General features: G+C 37.5%; 1 long non-coding RNA gene across 2 annotated transcripts in view; it reads left to right on the forward strand.

Moving 5' to 3' along the window:
• Positions 1 to 15,316: 15,316 nt before the first annotated feature.
• Positions 15,317 to 18,287, forward strand: part of LOC113898812 — a 54,201-nt gene continuing 51,230 nt past the window's right edge. For both annotated transcript variants that reach the window (XR_003512745.1, XR_003512746.1), the window contains exon 1: positions 15,317 to 15,422. This is a non-coding gene — a long non-coding RNA (uncharacterized LOC113898812). The remainder of the gene's footprint in view (positions 15,423 to 18,287) is intronic.

An 18,287-nucleotide genomic window follows, 5' to 3' on the forward strand; every position in this document is an offset into this window, starting at 1 on the left:
AAGTTTCAGGGTCTTGATTTTGACTACTCAACTCTGTGGTTGTAACACAAATACAGCCATGCATAATACGGAAACGAGTGTGACTGTGTTCCAATAAAACTTTATTTATAAAAATAAGCAATGGGCCAGATTCAGCCCACAGGCTGTAGTTTGTCAAACCCTATATAAGAGTATAAGCAGTCCTCATTTGTATTACTGAGTGTACATTAATACATAAATAATCACTGTGGTGGATTAAAGATGATGTAAAATTCTTTGCTACTTCTTCCTTCGAGAAGTAGTCTAATTTTCCTTCCCTTGAATTGGAGTTGTCATTAATGACTTGTTTGACAAACAGAATGAACTTGAGTGTCATTCTGGAAATCCTGGGCCTCTTGGAATGCTTGTTTTAAGGAAGCCAACCACCATATAACAAGTAGTTCAGTCACTCAGTTCTGTTCAACTCTTTGAGACCCCATTGACTATAGCCCACCAGGCTCCTCTCTTCTTGGGATTTCCTAGGCAAGAATACCAGAGTGGGCTGCCATTTCTTCCTCCAGGGAATCTTCCCAACCCAGGAATCGAACCTGCATCTCTTGCATCTCCTGCACTGACAGGTGGATTCTTGGGTTTGATCACTGGGTCGGGAAGATCCCCTGGAGGAGGAAATGGCAACCTGCTCCAGTATTCTTGCCTGGAAAATTCCATGGACAGAGGAGCCTGGTGGGCTACATACAGTCCATGGAGTCACAGTCAGACGTGACTGAGCAACTGAGCACAAGCACAAAGTAGCCCAATCCATGTAGCAAAGCCCTAGAGATGAACTGCAATGTGGAGAGAGAGAGAGCAACAGAATCATAAGGATTAAGAATCCATCTTGAAAGGGGACCTATGGTTTCAGTCTCCAGTTGATGCCAAATGTATCAGTGATAAGCCACCCGTACTACACTCTATCCAAATTGCAAATTGAGTCAAATAAATGTTCTTTTAAACCATTGCATTTTGGGGTAGTATAGTTAGTTCGAGAATTTCAGGGCTCATCAAGAAAAAACAAGACCATGTGGTGGCAGTAGCAGGTACCAGCTTTATTGGGGGGGGGGGGGGGGAGTGCTTTGACAAACTTAGGTGTAAGTCCCTCAGGGCAGGAGACCTTCCAGTGGTAGCTGGTATGAAGCCACCACTTAGAAAGGGAAGAGGACACAGGAAACTCCACGGGACACGGAAATCAGAGAGCAAGCTTACACATTAAGCGATGTGAGGTGCTCAAAAGAGCAGTGACAGCTTGGGGTCTTTTATAGCCCCTTGCCTTGTCTTAATATGTGACTATCAGATATTGGGTGCAGTTTATGGATTTTATGCCAAGCAGGCAGGCTCTCAATGGCTAAAAATATGCTCTTTTGGGCTATATATTTTTAAAATTGGATGCGTAAAATTTGAGTTTAGTGCCAGCAGGCTTTGTGCTAACAGTCAGCCTACTGTGAAGATGTAAACAACACGGGGTCAATATACAAGGGTCATCTTTGGCTTATTCATATGACAGGTGGCTTATTATGCAGCAATAGATAAGTAGAACAATCATACAGCTATGCTATAATGCAGTCTTTTCATGTACCTATATTTGGTTTCCCCAATTAGACTCCACATTTCTTCAGCACACAGCAGATATTGTGAATGTTTTGTATTCTGCAGAGGATCTAACCCAATGCTTTGTAAACAGTTGCTAGGTAATAAATATTTTTTAAACGATGCAAATTTACATATATTTCTGTGGCCAAGAAGTCAATATTCTGATTGGTGGGCACAAAAGAAAGGGGTCTGTTGTCATGCAAAATGCAAATATTCTGGAGTCAGTGAAAGAGAGCATTTTCTGCAAAGGTTTGAGATGAGATATGGAATTAATCTTTAGCTCTGTTGATCAGATCTTATTCTTTGAAATTTACTATATTCTTATTATCCGACTGTTACACATGCTTTGAAGAATATGATTAAATTTCAGTGGTAAGCCATATAATTTTTCTCTGTACTATTTGAAGTCTTGTCTATACCTAGCACTGTGCTATAACTGACATTACTTGGTTCATTTATTCTGTTAAGTAGTAGATTTTAATCCCTAGAGATGTAGATACGTCAGCTTTGTTAACAATATATCCCTCAGACTCATATTTATTTGATCAATGTGAGTTTTAAAAAATTAAATCATTTATTGAGCTACTATTTTGGACAAAAAACTACATTAGGTATTTCAGGGGCCATCAATATATGAATTCAACAAAAGATCTGTCTTCAAAGAGATTACAGTCTAAGAAGAGAGCCAGAATGAGTGTGAAAATAAGCATATGGTAAGGAGGAATAAAAGTCATAGGAGATGAAGACACATTGGGAAATAGAAAAATGCAAGCTAATTTCATGAATCAGGAAAATCAAAGAAAAGGCAGATTTTAGGAAGGATTTTACTGACAGATAACTTTCCAATAGCTAATCTATAAAAACTCATATTATTTTCTAATGTAGTGTTACACAAAGATTTTAGGCACTTCTCTTTAAGAGCAATGTCTTAGACAAAAGATCTATAAATATTTTTATGCCATTTGAATCATGAAATACATCACTGTTCTCTTGAAAAACAGGATAATATGAGAAACTTCTGTAGGCCATGGAACACAATGAACATGTGTACCCTGCAAAGTGGACCAGACCCACAGTAGTGTACTCTGACACTTGTCTGGACACCTAAAGCAAATAATCAAATGAGGTCAGGAGAGAGTATTAGCAAGCAGTGGAAGACAAAACTGCAGATGAGATAGCAACAACAGTATTTTGTCCTTCGTTGGCTCGACAGTGGGGAGTTGTAGATGGTTTCTGACCAAGAGAGTGATGGGTTTTTTGAAGATCAACCTAGTGGGTTGGAAACAGGAAAGTGAATGCAAGAAGTTTTGTAATACTTCTGTGGAACGAAAGATCATGATGGCTTAAACTAGAGTGATGGCCATTCTAGGAAGTGTTGGAATGGCTGTGAAAGAAACTTTCAATTAGGACTCTTTGGACTGCAAGAAGAGAGCCATTTAAGCTAGCTAAAATAAAGGTGGGTGGGAGTGTTTGAAGGCATATGAATCTTTGGTGAGTATTCAAGAAGAAAATTATAATTAATTAAGACAAGTCTTTTAGAAATTGGAGTTGGAAACCCAACCTTGTCCCAAGGCTGCTCTGTGTCTGAAGAGACACCTCCTTGCTTGCTTCCACATCTCCTTGTGGGTCTGCCTCCTTCTCTAGTCCATTTCATCATCTTCTCGTACTTGCCCAGAATTTTCTGGTTCATAACTTAAGCTTGCCTCAGAATTTTTTTTTTTTTTTAGCCTTTCATATTAAATTTTATTTTTTTAATTTTTTTAAATTTTATTTTATTTTTAAACTTTACATACTTGTATTAGTTTTGCCAAATATCAAAATGAATCCATCACAGGTATACATGTGTTCCCCATCCTGAATTTTAATGTATGCCTCAGAATTTTATAGCCCTGATGTTGCCATATGAGCCCTCAGCTGCCATTTCTCTAGCCAATTGGCAATAGTTAGTTGGCTTTCTGAAGTTCCTGCAAGTGATAGCTAATTGACCGAGATGGTCTTTTCTCCCCAGATCACTGGTCATTCTACGAATGGGCTGTCCTTGATAAGGGTGGACCACATCTCTTTAAACAGCTGAGATCAGTGCTAGAGTGGAATCAACGATCAGTAACAGGTACAGGAAATGGATCATGGTAGATGTGATGGATTGGGGGAGGGCAGGGAGTCAGAGGCCTCAAAATATATCTTATCAATTGTGGTTTATTGTCAACTTGACAACTGACTGTAGAAGTTCAGAGTTAAAGCCTGGACATCTGGGGGAAAAAGTGGTATCATTAGCCAAAATAAGGAAAGTACATGGGAGAGCCAGTTTTATGAGATGATGAGTCTGGATATTGATCTTCAGAGAATAATATGAAGATATTTTGTCTGGATTTTCTTATAAATGGATAGAGATCATTCCTGAAGCATGACTAAATTATAAATGTGGATTTTCAGGACAGTCTTCCTTTGTTAATGTAGCTAAACAGTGAATGAAAAGGTTATCAGGCAATCTTCAAATGGGAATAAATTTTTTTTTAATTTATTGCTAATAACTAGGTAAATGATGCCCTGTCTTCTAAGCCCATTAACCTCAGGAAGTTTGGTCACAGCACAAAAATGACAAATAGTCCTGACCACACCTTTGAACTTCTAGGGTGTTAATAACAGCATTATCCAGGCATTCTTTAGGTCAAAGGAGTAAATTAAAATTTACAAGAGATAAGCATTTGCTTCATTGCTGAACTGTCATAATTCTGGATATCTTGACTTGGAAGATGAGGCAATGGAATAAAGAAAACCAGGCAGGGAGTGGACTTCTTTAAAAGGCTTGCTCAAAGACACAGTTGTATTGTGGACTGATGACACTGATAAAGTGCATTGGATTTCTCGCTATAATGCCGTTTGATTGAGCATTTCTAGAGAGGGAACACTCGAGTAACAATAAAAGAGCCCAGTAAGTTTTCAAAATGTTCTCATCACTGGAAATGTCTTTCTTACCGTAAGTCAAATTATGCTTCCTATAACTACTCTCACTGATCCCAGTTCTTTCCTCTGAAGCTGTACAGAAAAAAAAAAAATAAAGCTATTTTCTTCAGTCATTTCTCATCTGACATGATTTTTAGATACCCCACCAACTTCTTAACCTTCTGAATCTACTGATGACTGGCTTTGCTGATTTCCTAATACGGTCTGAGGAGTAAAATTGAATTAGAACTTACAAACACAGTAGCCTGATATCAGGTAACTCTAGAGTTCAGAAAACATGGGAACAGGTTTTATTTATTAAAGTTACAAAATAAAGGGTTAGTTGCTCAATGTCTGACTCTTTGTGACCTTGTGGACTATAGCTTACCAGGCTCCTCTGTCCATGGAATTCTCTAGGCAAGAACACTGGCGTGGTTTGCCATTCTCTTCTCCAGGGAATCATCCTGACCCAGGGATTGAACCTGGGTCTCCTGCATTGCAGGGAGATTCTTTGCCATCTGAGCCACCAGGGAAGCCCTACGTATTCAGTTCAGTTCGGTCTCTCAGTCATGTCCAACTCTTTGCGACCCCATGAACCACAGCGTGCCAGGCCTCCCTGTCCATCACTGACTGCCAGAGTTTACCCAAACTTATGTCCATTGAGTCAGAGATGCCATACAACCATCTCATCCTCTGTCGTCCCCTTCTCCTCCTGCCTTCAGTCTTTCCCAGCATCAGGGTCTTTTCCAGTGTGTCAGTTCTTCACTTCAGGTGGCCAAAGTACTGGAGTTTCAGCTTCAGCATCAGTCTTTCCAATGAACACCCAGGACTGATCTCCTTTAGGATGGACTGGTTGGATCTCCTTGTAGTCCAAAGGACTCTCAAGAGTCTTCTCCAACACCATGGTTCAAAAGCATCAGTTCTTCAGTGCTCAGCTTTCTTTATAGTCCAACTCTCACATCCTTACATAACTACTGGAAAAAACATAGCCTTGACTAGACAGACCTTTGTTGACAAAGTAATGTCTCTGCTTTTTAATATGCTGTGTAGTTTGGGCATAACTTTCCTTCCAAGGAGTAAGTGTCTTTTAATTTCATGGCTGCAATCACCATCTGTAGTGATTTTGGAGCCCCCCAAAATAAAGTCAGCCACTGTGTCCACTGTTTCCCCATCTATTTGCCATGAAGTGATGGGACCAGATGCCATGATCTTCGTTTTCTGAATATTGAGCTCCATCAAGTATTTTATCAAAGAAAACTAATGGTGATAATGACAGCTAACAAGGTGTGGATCTCCAGAATTTCTGAAGTCCTTTCCTAGTTGACATTTCTCCCTAGTTCCTATTTGTACTACAGTTCTAGTCTTATTCCTCATACTAAGTCCTCAGGATCCAAATAAAGAAGGCAGTAACCATGCATGCTTTGTTATAAAGAGAACAGAAAAAAAAAAAACCAAAACCCTGCTATTTACCGATACTAATCCTATCTGGTCTTGAAGATGTTGGAAACTGTACTGTTAATTTTTGAATATGTAATTCATACACATAGTACAGAACTCAAAAGATAGCAAACAATATATAAAAAATAATAATTCTCCATCTGACAGGAACTCCCAGCCTCCCCAAATTCCCGCAAAGGTTATGACTGATACCAGTTCCTTTTGAAGACTTCCAGAGATAGTCTAGGACTATATGAACACATATGTATTTTTTTTTACATATATGACTTAAACTGGTTTTGAACACAAATTGTACCAATATGTTTTGTGGACCATTTCATAACAGATCACAAAGTCACCTCATTCTGTTAAAATATCCATTGTACTCTAGTATCACAATTTATTGAACAGCCTATGTTAGACATTTTGGTTGTTCCCAGACTTTTGCTGGTAAAAACCATGCTGCTGCGGTGAATATCTGTGTCCACATTTCATTGTCCCCATATGCAAGTATACCTGTAAAAATAATTATTGGAAATGAAAATGATGTACACAGGAGCATGGGCATTTTTTATGTTAATGGATGCTATGACATCCAGAGAGTCTATACAAGTGTATGGGCTTCTGCACACCCTTGTCACAACTGTGTGTTATCAAATTTGTTGATCTTGCACAGAAAAAGGGTGAAATACGGTGAGCTGCATCTGACTTTCATTTCAACTGGCAAGTTTCCTGTAGTGATATTGAACTTCTTTTCAAATTTTAATAGTTGTAAGTATTTTTCATTGGGTTTCCCAGGTGGTGTTAGTGGTAAAGAACCCACCTGCTAATGCAGAAGACATAAGAGATGCAGGTTCAATCCCTGGATTGGGAAGATCCCCTGGAGAAGGAAATGACAACCGACTTCAGTATTCTTTCCTGGAGAATCCTATGGACAGAGGAGCCTGGCAGGCTGCGATCCATGGGGTCTCACAGAATCAGACATGACTGAAGTGACTTAGCACACAGCACATTTTTCATTATTGGACTGTTTTCTAGTGTGTTTAACAGTCTCTAAAAGACTCATTTGTAGGAACTTTTAAAATGCCAAGCTATTAACATTTTGTCTGTAACATGACATAGTATTTTGTATGTATTTTTGTATTTTGGCTAGAGAAATTTTGAGATGCAGATTTTTCTCTTTTCTGAGTTTACATGAAAGGTCTCCCATTTTCTTATAATAATGTTACCGTTTTAAGTTATGAATACTTGATCCATCTGTAATTTATTTTGAGGTAAGAGGTGGGGTAAAAATTCAACCTCATTTTTTCAAATATCAATTATCCCAGAATTATTTATTGAACATTCTAATTTTCCCTAATGATGTGAAATCTGACCTCTATCACTTACTGAATCTTGTTGGAGATCCTATTAATAGATCCACTCTTCTATTTCATTGGTCTATTTGTGTGTACATGTAGCAGTAAAACACTATTTCAATTACTATAATTGGTGAGTAATCTTTCCCCATGGCTGAATTTTTTTTTCCTAACTATTCTAATATACTTATCTTCACATATGATGTTTACAAGCTTGTTTAGTTAAGAAGATCTATTGGTATATTATTGAGATCATGAAAAAAATGATACACTACTTCAGACACAATAGATAAAATATTCCTTTCTCTGTAAGGCTAGAGTACACCTTGTACAATTTTCTTTTTGGTCCTTTAGTAGCATTTTAAACTTGGCTTTACAGAGTTTTACACATTTTTTATTGTCTATTCTCAAGTATTCTTTTTGTTGTTATTACATTTTATCTTTTACATTTTTAAACTAGTTATTGTTTGTATATAGAAAGGACATGTCCCAGGGACTTTGCTGAATTATCATATTATCAAGTAAAAAAATTAATGTATCTTGTTGTTTAAGTAAATGTTAACATTTTATCATTTTTTTCAACATCTGTGAAGATGAGTATATTATTTTTCTCATTTGATTTATCAATATCAGTTCAGTCGCTCAGTCGTGTCCAACTCTTTGCAACCCCATAAATCGCAGCACACCAGGCCTCCCTGTCCATCACCAACTCCCGGAGTTCACTCAGAAATATAGTGAAATATATTATTAGATTTGCTAATACTGAAACATCCTTTGGAGAAGGAAATGGCAACCCACTCCAGTGTTCTTGCCTGGAGAATCCCATGGACGGAGAAGCCTGGTAGGCTGCAGTCCATGGGGTCACACAGAGTCGGACATGACTGAAGCGACTTGGCAGCAGCAAACATCCTTATGTTTCTGATATGACTCTTATTTAGTAAAAATCTATTACTGTTTTTTAAAATGATCAATTTTTCTGACTATTAATTTTTAGAATTAAAAAAATCACTTCTCATAAGTGAAATAGATCTGTTGCTTTATGTTTGTATCTATCAGATTTTGGTCATAATATTATTCTAGCTTCTTGTAAAGAATTCGGAAATTTTCCTAATTTATCTATATTCTGGAATAGTTTAGTTAGATTGGAGTTCTCTGTTCTTTAAAGTTTCAGAAAAATACTCTGATGAAATAGCTGGACCTTGTACATTTTGGGAGGAGGAGAGTGAGAAAAAGATGGCTCTTTTTGCGATTTTTTTTCTGTTTTTATTTACATTTTCTACCTCTTCTGTGGTTAGTTTTGATAATTTATATTTTCCTATACATTTCTCTATCTCTCAGAGATTTTCAAGTTATTTTTCATACAGCTGAGCAAAACAATTCATTATAATTGAGTTGGTTTCCCATTTTCTTTCCTAATGGTGTATTTCTCCCCTTATCTTAGTTGTATTAACTAAATCTCTGTTTTATTGTTTTCTTGTTTCCAAATAATCAATTTTTAGATTTACTCAATATTTCTATTATTTTTTTTCTATTTCTTAATGCATGTATTTCTAAAACTTTTTATCTTAAAGCTACGATTCATTTAAAGTGAAAAATATTCTTGTGAAGAATCATCTTTAAAAATGAACAAGAACTATAAGAAGAAATAAAAAATAATAAAAATAGAACTACCATATAACCTGGCAATTCCAGTCCTGTGCATATAGCTGAAAATTCTAAAAAAACTAATTTAAAAAGATACATACACCCCAGTGTTCATTGCAGCATTATATACAATTGCCAAGACATGGAACCAACCTAACTGTTCATCAACAAGTGAATGAATAAAGGAAATATATATAGTGGAATACTACTCAGGCATAAAAAAGGAAAGAAATTTTGCCATTTGCAGCTACATGGATGGACTTGGAGGGCATTATACTGAGTGAAATATGTCAGAGAGAAAAAGACAAATACTATGTGATACCATGTATGGGTGGAATCTAAAAAATGCAACAAAGTAGTGAATATAATATAAAAAAAGGAGACTCACAGAGAGCAAGCTAGTGTTTTCCAGTGGTTGCAGGGACAATATAAGGGTAGGAGAGTGGGAGGTACAAAGCGTTGGGTGTAAGATAGGCTCAGGGACATATTGTACAATACAGGGAAGATACCAATATTTTTTAATATGGCACAGCTGGTAAAGAATCTGCCTGCAATGTGGTAGACCTGGGTTTAATCCCTGGTTTGGGAAGATCCCCTGGAGAAGGGAAAGGCTACCCACTCCAGTATTCTGGCCTGAAGAATTCCATGGACTGTATAGTCTATGGGGTCCCAAAGAGTCGGACACAACTGAGCAATTTTCACACTCACATATACTTTTACATAAATGGAAAAGTAACCTTTAAAATTGTATAAAAATGGATATTAAAAATTTAAAAATACCTGAATATATTCCTCATTTTTTACTTCTTTTTAATTCATTGAATCATGGTATAGTTTTGCTTATTTGAAAGTTGATTTTCCATCTTTTTACAGCAAGCAGGTATTTAGCTTAATTAATTGGCTTTAAAATTCTGATGCTGAAGCTGAAGCTCCAATACTTTGTTCGCTTGATGCAAAGAGCAGATTCGCTGAAAAAGATCCTGATGCTGGGAAAGACTGAGGGCAGGAGGAGAAGGGGGTGACAGAGGATGAGATGGTTGGATGGCATCACCGACCCAATGGGCATGAGTTTGAGCAAACTTTGGGAGATAGTAGAGGACAGGGAAGCCTGGCATGCTGCAGTTCACAGGGTCACAGAGAGTCGGTCACAATATAGAGACTGAACAACAAAATTCTGATAGCAGGATCTCACTCAAATTGCTAAAGTTTATGTTTAAATCATTATAGTCCCTACCCCCTTCTGAGAGCAAGTTGAAAGTCTGTACTTTTACTTAGGGACTCCTCCCTTGGGCCTGGGGCTTGCCAACCAGTACCATTTTTTAAGGGAACTTTCCTCCTTTGGTTACTTATTTACTCTAAGTTAATTGAAGTCTTAGGCCTTGGATATAACATCTGATGCAGCTTCATTATAGTATTAAATGTTGAGTGCCGTGCTGCCTTTGAAATGAAGCGGATGAGTAGTGCCTCTTTTTTTTATTTTCATGTTTAATCTTTTTTAAAAAATTCTGTGCTTCTGAACCTTTTGAAGTTTCTTTGATGGTAATACACAGGTAAGATTCAACATTCAAAACACAAATGGAGATATTGAAGAAAAAAAAAATCCATCCCTCCTGTCTGTCTCCAAGCCTCAGCTCCAAGTAGTAGAGACACCAGGGTTACCAAAATGTTGATTAGCAGAGAGGTGTTCTTTACCCACCCCCACCCCCCATAACTCTATCCGAGGCACCACTCTGTATCAGTGTATACAGCTGTTCCTCATTCTTTTCATCTTCTGCGTAATATCCTTTGTTTAGATGAATCTTTTTTTTTTTTCTAACCAGCCTCTTCTGAAAGTTGTTTGGCTTGTTCCTAGACATTTGCTATCACAGTGAGGCAAATATATTTCTCCTTGTGTACTCTTCCAGGAGTAAGTAAAGAGTACATTTCTAAAATGAGTAGGCTAGCTCAAATGGTATCTTGTCCAACTCCGTGCAACCCCATGGACTGCAGCATGCCAGGCTATCCTGTCCACTGTCTCCTGGAGTTTGTACAAGTTCATATCCATTGAGTTGGTGATGCTATCTAACCATCTCATCCTCTGCTGCCCACTTCTCCTTTTACCTTCTGTCTTTCCCAGCATCAGGGTCTTTTCTAATGAGTTGGCTCTTCGCATTAGGTGGCCAAAGTGTTGGAGCTTCAGCTTCAGCATCAGTCCTTCCAATGAATATTCATGGTTGAAACGGCAACCCACTCCAGTATTCATGCCTGGAAAATCCCATGGACCGAGGAGCCTGGTGGGCTACAATCTATGGGTTCGCAAAGAGTCAGACAAGACTGAGTGACTTCTGTGTGTATTTGATCTCCTTGTATGCACTTAATTTTGCTAGATATCATGAAATTGTCTCATAGATAGAAGTTCTACAAATGTATTCTCCCAACAACTCCTGAAAGTAGTAGTGCCCTTGTACCCTTCCCAGAGCAATTTATTAACAAAATACTTTTCTTTACTATTGTGATAAGTGAAAAATAGTTTCTCACTGTCATCTTAATAAGTAATCTTCTTATGAGGGAGTTGAGTATCTCCTTAAAAATAATATAAAATACTATTAATAAGTAATAGGAAAATTATTACTAAAATACACATACACATAAGAAATGCAAATATAATGATAACAATAAAAAATAAGCACACCCCGTTGGGCTTTAAAACATTGTCAATCAGAGTGAAGAACACTTTCTGTAGTGTGCCTTTCTGTAGTTGAATTTCCTCATTTCTTCTTTTCAGAAGCATTTGCTGCCCTGAATTTAGTACTTTTTATGCCTTATAACTCACATATGTGCTCCCTAACTACATGTATGTGTATGTAATTAGTTTGCATGTTTTTAAATTTCATACAGTATTATCTGCATGTTTTCTTCAGTGATGGTTTTTAATCCTCAACTTTATAAGAATGCATTCATGATATCTATATAGCTCAAATTCATTCGTCTTAGTGCTCAGTATTCCATTGAATAAACACATCACAATGTATTTATTTTACTGTTGATGTTCATTTAGTTTTTTCTCCAGTTGTTGCTCTTTAAGACAGTGCTGCTATGACCATTCTTGTAAATGTCTCTGCATCTTATAAATGTCTCTGTAATGGAATACTCAGGCCTGGGAGTGGATCTGCCATGGGATTTGGCATCTTCAACTTTACTGCACGTTGCCAAATTGCTTTGGAAGTAATTGCCCCAATTTATACTCCCATCAGCAGGGTAGAAGAGTTCCCATTGTTTTCCATCCTTGCCAGAATGTGGCATTAGGATGTATTAATTTTTTGCCAATATGATGAATTCAAAATGGAATTTCATTGTGGTTTTCATTTGCATTTCCCTGATTACAAATGGGAATAAGCATATTTATGTAAAAGCATTTGTATTTTTCGTTTATGTAAATAGCCTTCTTGTGGTCTTAGCTATTAGGTTATTAACTTTACTATTAGGCCATTGTTGTTTTATTTTTCATTGCTTTCTAGGAGGTTTTTTTATGTTATTTTTGGGATATTAACTATTTTAGCTATCATTTTTATCACAAATAGTTTTTCTAGATTTTCATTTTTCTTTTGTCCTTATTTAAAGTAACCTTTATTCTAAAGCAAAATACTTGAATGTATACATTTATACATATTTTCACATAAATAAAACTGTATATAAATGCATAAATGTGACCATATGTAGGAATTTTGTGCATAATTTTTTTCCTGTTTTTGTCTTTCTCTCCATTTTCTTCTACTTTCTCCTCACATGAATCTCCTTTCCCTGGAAAAATAGTTCATATTAAAGACTTTCTGTAACATCCATGTTTTTCATTATATTCAGACAATTCTATATGACATAATTTACAGACATGTACATTTATATACATACCACATGAGGTATTTTAATTTTATCATTATTTGGTTTATAAAAGTAGGATTCAATCCCTGGGTCGGGAAGATCCCTGGAGAAAGGAATAGCAACACGCTCCAGTATTCTTGCCTGGGAAATTCCATGAACAGAGGAGCCTGGGCAAATTACAGTCCATGGAGTCACACAAGAGTCAGACAGAACTGAGCAACTAACACTAAGCTAATATGATTTTTAAATATTTCTATATTTTCACCTGATAATATATTTTTGAAAATCACTCCAAGTCAGTTTGTATAGTTTTAATTCATTCTTTTAGTGGCTCCTAAATTGCCTTGCATTAGCAAAATCTTTGCTAAGAAAAAGCCAGAGTGTAGAAAACTCCAGAAAGCTAAAGAAGGATAATGATACTTAGTCAAGATTTTAGTAAATATATTTTGGACATGTGTCTATATGCATGAACTTTATAGTGACACTAAGAAGTACATTTTGCCCACAAAATTTTGTCATTGTAGAAATTAATCTACAGGTGAATGCATGTATACGTGGCACAGAACCAAATAATGCAAAGTACATCCTTCTATTCTGTTCCCAACTCTAGTAGATGGCTGTGTGAACTTGGGGGAATAATTTCCCTTTCTGGACTCCAGTTATCTCATTTATAAAATGAAGGACAGAAAGCCGATTCAAGGCGGATTCAGGGTTTGCCGTCTTCACACCAGCGGATGTGGCGCCACCACGTGGTAGCAGTGTGAACACAGTTTAAAATGCATTTGATTCATCAACTTGCAAATTATGATTCCTCATCAGTTTCTAATTTGAGGAATTGGCTTCATTTCAAGTTTTGCACACGAATTGGGACCTCCTTAACATGCTTACTTTTCACTATTTCAAGTTTTTATAAAATGTGGCCACACTTTTTGAAAATTAATTTTTATTGGAGTATAGTTTTTTACAATGTTGTATTGGTTTCTGCTCTACAGCAAAATGAACCAGCCATACGTATACAAATGCCCCCTTCCTTCCAGATTTCCTTCCACACTTGATAGAGCAGTTTTGACCTCCAACGTTCTTTCAACACCACAGTGTAGCAGTTAATCACGTGAGAAAAAGGGAAAAAATATAATAATCAGAGAAAATTATTCATACTATGAGAGTGAATTTTAGATAAAAGTATTCAATAGCTTTAGCAGTTATATGACTAAAAAACATCAAAATGACTGAAGTCCCTTAAATCGGGAAGTAAGGGGAACCAGAAAAATTGGGGGCAGGCTTAGATATAAAGATATAAGTCACTGTATTAGAATTCTGTATTATCACTTAGTTTTCAAAGTATTTGAGACATATGCTAAATTGAAGCACATTACACAATCCAGGAATGACATGGTAAATAAAGGACAATGTCAGTTTTTATTATTTTTCTAACACTTGTGGATCTATTACTGTTCATTGAAAATCATTGTGTCAACTCTTTACTGACATTATATATTTGATTTTTGTTTATTTTAAAGTAAATATTGAATTTTAGAATAGTTTCAGATTCATATAAAAGCTTCAAAGATAAGACAGAGAGTTCCCATGTACCCTGTACTCAGCTTCCTCCTTTAATATCTTGCTTCACTGTGGTACATTTGTCAGAACTTGAAAGTAAATGTTTGTTGTTGTTGTTCAGTCACTCAGTCATGTCTGACTTTTTGTGACCCCATGGACTGTAGCACCCCAGGCTTGTCCATCACCATCTGTCCATCACATCACCCCTGCCCATCACCATCTCCCGGAGCTTGCTCAAACTCATGTCCATTGAGTTTTGAGGCCATCCAACAATCTCATTCTCTGTTGTCCCTTTCTCTTCCTGCCTTAAATCTTTCCCAGCATCAGGGTCCTTTCTAATGAGTCAGCATCAGGTGGCCAAAGTATTGGAGCTTCAGCTTCAGCATCAGTCCTTCTAATGAATATTCATTTAGTAACTCATTAGAATATTCATTTACTAACTATAGAGCCACCAAGCAGACGACCCACAAACTGCAGAACAATTAAACTGAAGAAAGCAAACCTTGGAACCTTATTATTACCTAAAGTCCCTACTCTGTTCAGATTTCCTTAGTTTTCACCTAATGTCCTTTCGCTGTTGCAGGATCCCACACAGCTTTCCATGTTACACTGAGGCAGAGTGTCCTCTTGTGCTCCTCTTGGCTGCGGCAGTTTCTCAGATTTCCTTTGTTTTTGAAGACGTTGATGGTTTTGAAGAATACAGGTCAGGTGTTTTGTTAACTGTTCCTCAATTGGGGTTTGTCTGATGTTTTTCTCATGATTAAAATGAGGTTATGGTTTTCTTGTGAGGAAGACCACAAAGGGAAAGTACCACCCTCATAACTTCAGAACAAGGGTACATACTGTTCACATGGTTTATCACTGTTGACGTGGATCTGCATCACAAGGCTAGTATTTGCCAGATTCCTGACCAAAGTGGTGTCTGCCAGATTTCTCCACTGTGAAGTTATATTTTCCCCTCTTTCCATACGGTATCCTTTAGAAGGAAGTCACCATGCAAAGCCCACACTTGACAAGGTAAGGAGTTACCCTTAGGCCATTTAAGTAGGAAGTATGCACACAAATTATTTGAAATTCTTCTATATGAGATGTTTGTCTCTTTTCCTCCATTTATTTACTTATTTCATAGGGACTTGTGGCTATTTACTTTGTACTTTGGGTTATAGCCCAGGACTTTGTTATCTATTCTGATGCTCGAGTTGTTCCAGTTTTGGCCATTGCCAGTGCCTTCGCGTTAGCCTCTGTGTCCCTTTGACATGCCCCATCATTTTGTTTTGGGAACACTTCCTTACTTTCTGTCACTGCAGTCTGCTCCAAGCTCATCTTGTGTGTTTCCAGCCCCAATGTTAGAATCAGCCATCTCTCCAAAGAGCTCTGGTTCTTTTTATTGGAGAATGTTATTAGAAACTAAGATCTGGGCACAAGATGTGATTTTTGTTAACTTTGAATCTTTCTTCTGTATGTTTTTACATATATAGTTCCCTCTCCATGTCTTAATCGTCTTAAAACTGAGATGAATTTCTAAAAGCTTTGAACACTTACGGATGACTTTGGTTAGTAAGATTTGCTTCGCTCTGGCTAACTGTTGTTTTGGATGATTTCTACTCTTACCACTACTCCATCACTATTTGTAGAGTTTGTCACTCACAGATATGAATTCAGGATAGAAGCTTTCTGGAGAGAAATTATAAATTATGTATGCAGTTTTTCTCGCTACATTACTTTTGACTAAATCAACAGCCGACAAATACGTTTCCGTAGTGAATAAAAAGCACTGCGTGTATATATGCATACAGGTGTTTCCCTTTAGGCTTCTTATTGGATCACATTTCGGGAAGAAAAGTGCCAAAATTATTAGCCTGTGATTCGCTTGAAAGTAGCACCTGTGTGTTCTCTCCCTCATCCTTATGTTTCCAGGGCTTAGCTTGTACTCGACACAATCCAGGGGTTTCCTCAACATTGGCTGCATAAATTACAGAGACTCCTAGAACATGGTGAGGCCTCCCATCAATAATTTAGGTGTGTCTAAGGGTTTTTTGTTTTCATTTTTGTTGTTTTTTGAATGGCCTACTTTGTTTTGTGGGTTTCAGTACCACTAATTAAAAGAATGGTGGTCACTATCTTTTTCAGGGAAACTGTTTTCATCCCTCGGATTATGTTTCATCATGAGCCATGGTAAATGAATCAGTTTTAGGCTTCTTTTCCAGTGATGAAATAAGGCTCAAACTGTTCATTTAAGAGAAAATGCTTGCCCATAGAAAGCCTATAAACAAGAGTGTGTTTTCCCTTGATTCACAGTAAAACATGAACCCTTTATCTGAGCTCTCTATTACATGGAAAAGCATTTCGATGTATCGTGTTGAATAAGCTCATCTTCTACTGGATGGTACTGAATTTAATTAGAAGAAAATATCTTCATGAAAATAAGGCTTAAATGATATACTGTTTCATTTTAAGACCATAAGTCATCATATCCTCTAAATGGTGGGATAATGACGCTGAAACAAAACCCTATAGCAGAAAAAGTATTCATTTGGTGCTCAGTCTTTCTGGGGAAAACATGTGCATTTTTATTCTTTATCTCCCTTATATTTTTACTTCCAGTTTCCCATTTGAAAGAAAGTTCTCTTGTATGTTTCATTTTAATTCTATTCTAGATTCAGTATAATCTTCATAAAATGAGATTCATTTAAATATACTTGAGGAACTGAGCAGTCTTGGATGAAAGTATTTGAGGCAGCATTTATGTCTTCAATATAAACACTAGCACCACCATCCGTCCGTCTATTCATTCATCCACTTATCAACACTGCTGTGTGTCCATTGCTGCTGTGGTGCTGGGGAAACATGGATGGGGAAGATAGATCGTGCTTTCAGCAGGGGAGGTGTTAAAAGAAACTGAATAACGTAGCAGGATGGTTCTGGTTGAGCAGAGGAAAACACAAAATCTGGGTCTGGCCTATTGTCTTGTGACATAAGGTGGCCTTTAAGGGCCATGTGTTGTGTGTAGCCGCACAATGACTGGGACAGAGAGAACTGGGGTGGCCTGGAGTCTTGTCCCTGGCCATTAGCTTTTTTTTTTTTTTCCTTTTTAAATAATAAGTCACATTTACTAAGTCTTAGCCCATGTCTGGACACTGTTCTAGGGACTCTGTGTGGTCTTAATTGGTTCATTTTTCACAAGAGCCCATCCCAACAACTAGCTTACTGAGATGACTCTGTGGTCTGGAATAGGCATTGTAGCTCCTATTTCCATTTTGCAGATGAGGAAACAGAAGCACTGAGAGTTTAATGAAGTTAACTAAGACCATGCAGCTCGCAGTGGCATAGTCAGGAGGAGAGCCCAGGCAGTGTGCTCCAGAGCCAATCTCTCACTGTAATGATTATCTGCACTCTTTCGAAGTCTTAAGGAAAAAGCAACAACAGTCAGAAGCTAAAGAAGTTGTTTTTCTAAAGGGCTCTATGAGTCAAGTAAAAGTAGTGAAGGAAGAAGGAGTGGGGGGCACACAAAGTGCTTCATTTTTTTTTAATTTAAATTTATTTGTTTTAATTGGAGGCTAATTACTTTACAATATTGTATTGGTTTTGCCATGCTGCTGCTAAGTTGCTTCAGTCAGGTCCGACTCTGTGCAACCCCATAGACGGCAGCCCACCAGGCTCCCCCGTCCCTGGGATTCTCCAGGCAAGAACACTGGAGTGGGTTGCCGTTTCCTCCTCCAATGCATGAAAGTGAAAAGTGAAAGTGAAGTCGTTCAGTCATGTCCGACTCTTAGTGACCCCATGGACCGCGGCCCACCAGGCTCCTCCGTCGCCATACATCGACATGAATCCGCCACAGGTGTACATGTGTTCCCCATCCTGAACCCCTTTTCCACCTCCCTC

This window comes from Bos indicus x Bos taurus, chromosome 9 (genome assembly GCF_003369695.1).
Source record: "Bos indicus x Bos taurus breed Angus x Brahman F1 hybrid chromosome 9, Bos_hybrid_MaternalHap_v2.0, whole genome shotgun sequence".
NCBI classification, from domain to species: Eukaryota; Metazoa; Chordata; class Mammalia; order Artiodactyla; family Bovidae; genus Bos; species Bos indicus x Bos taurus.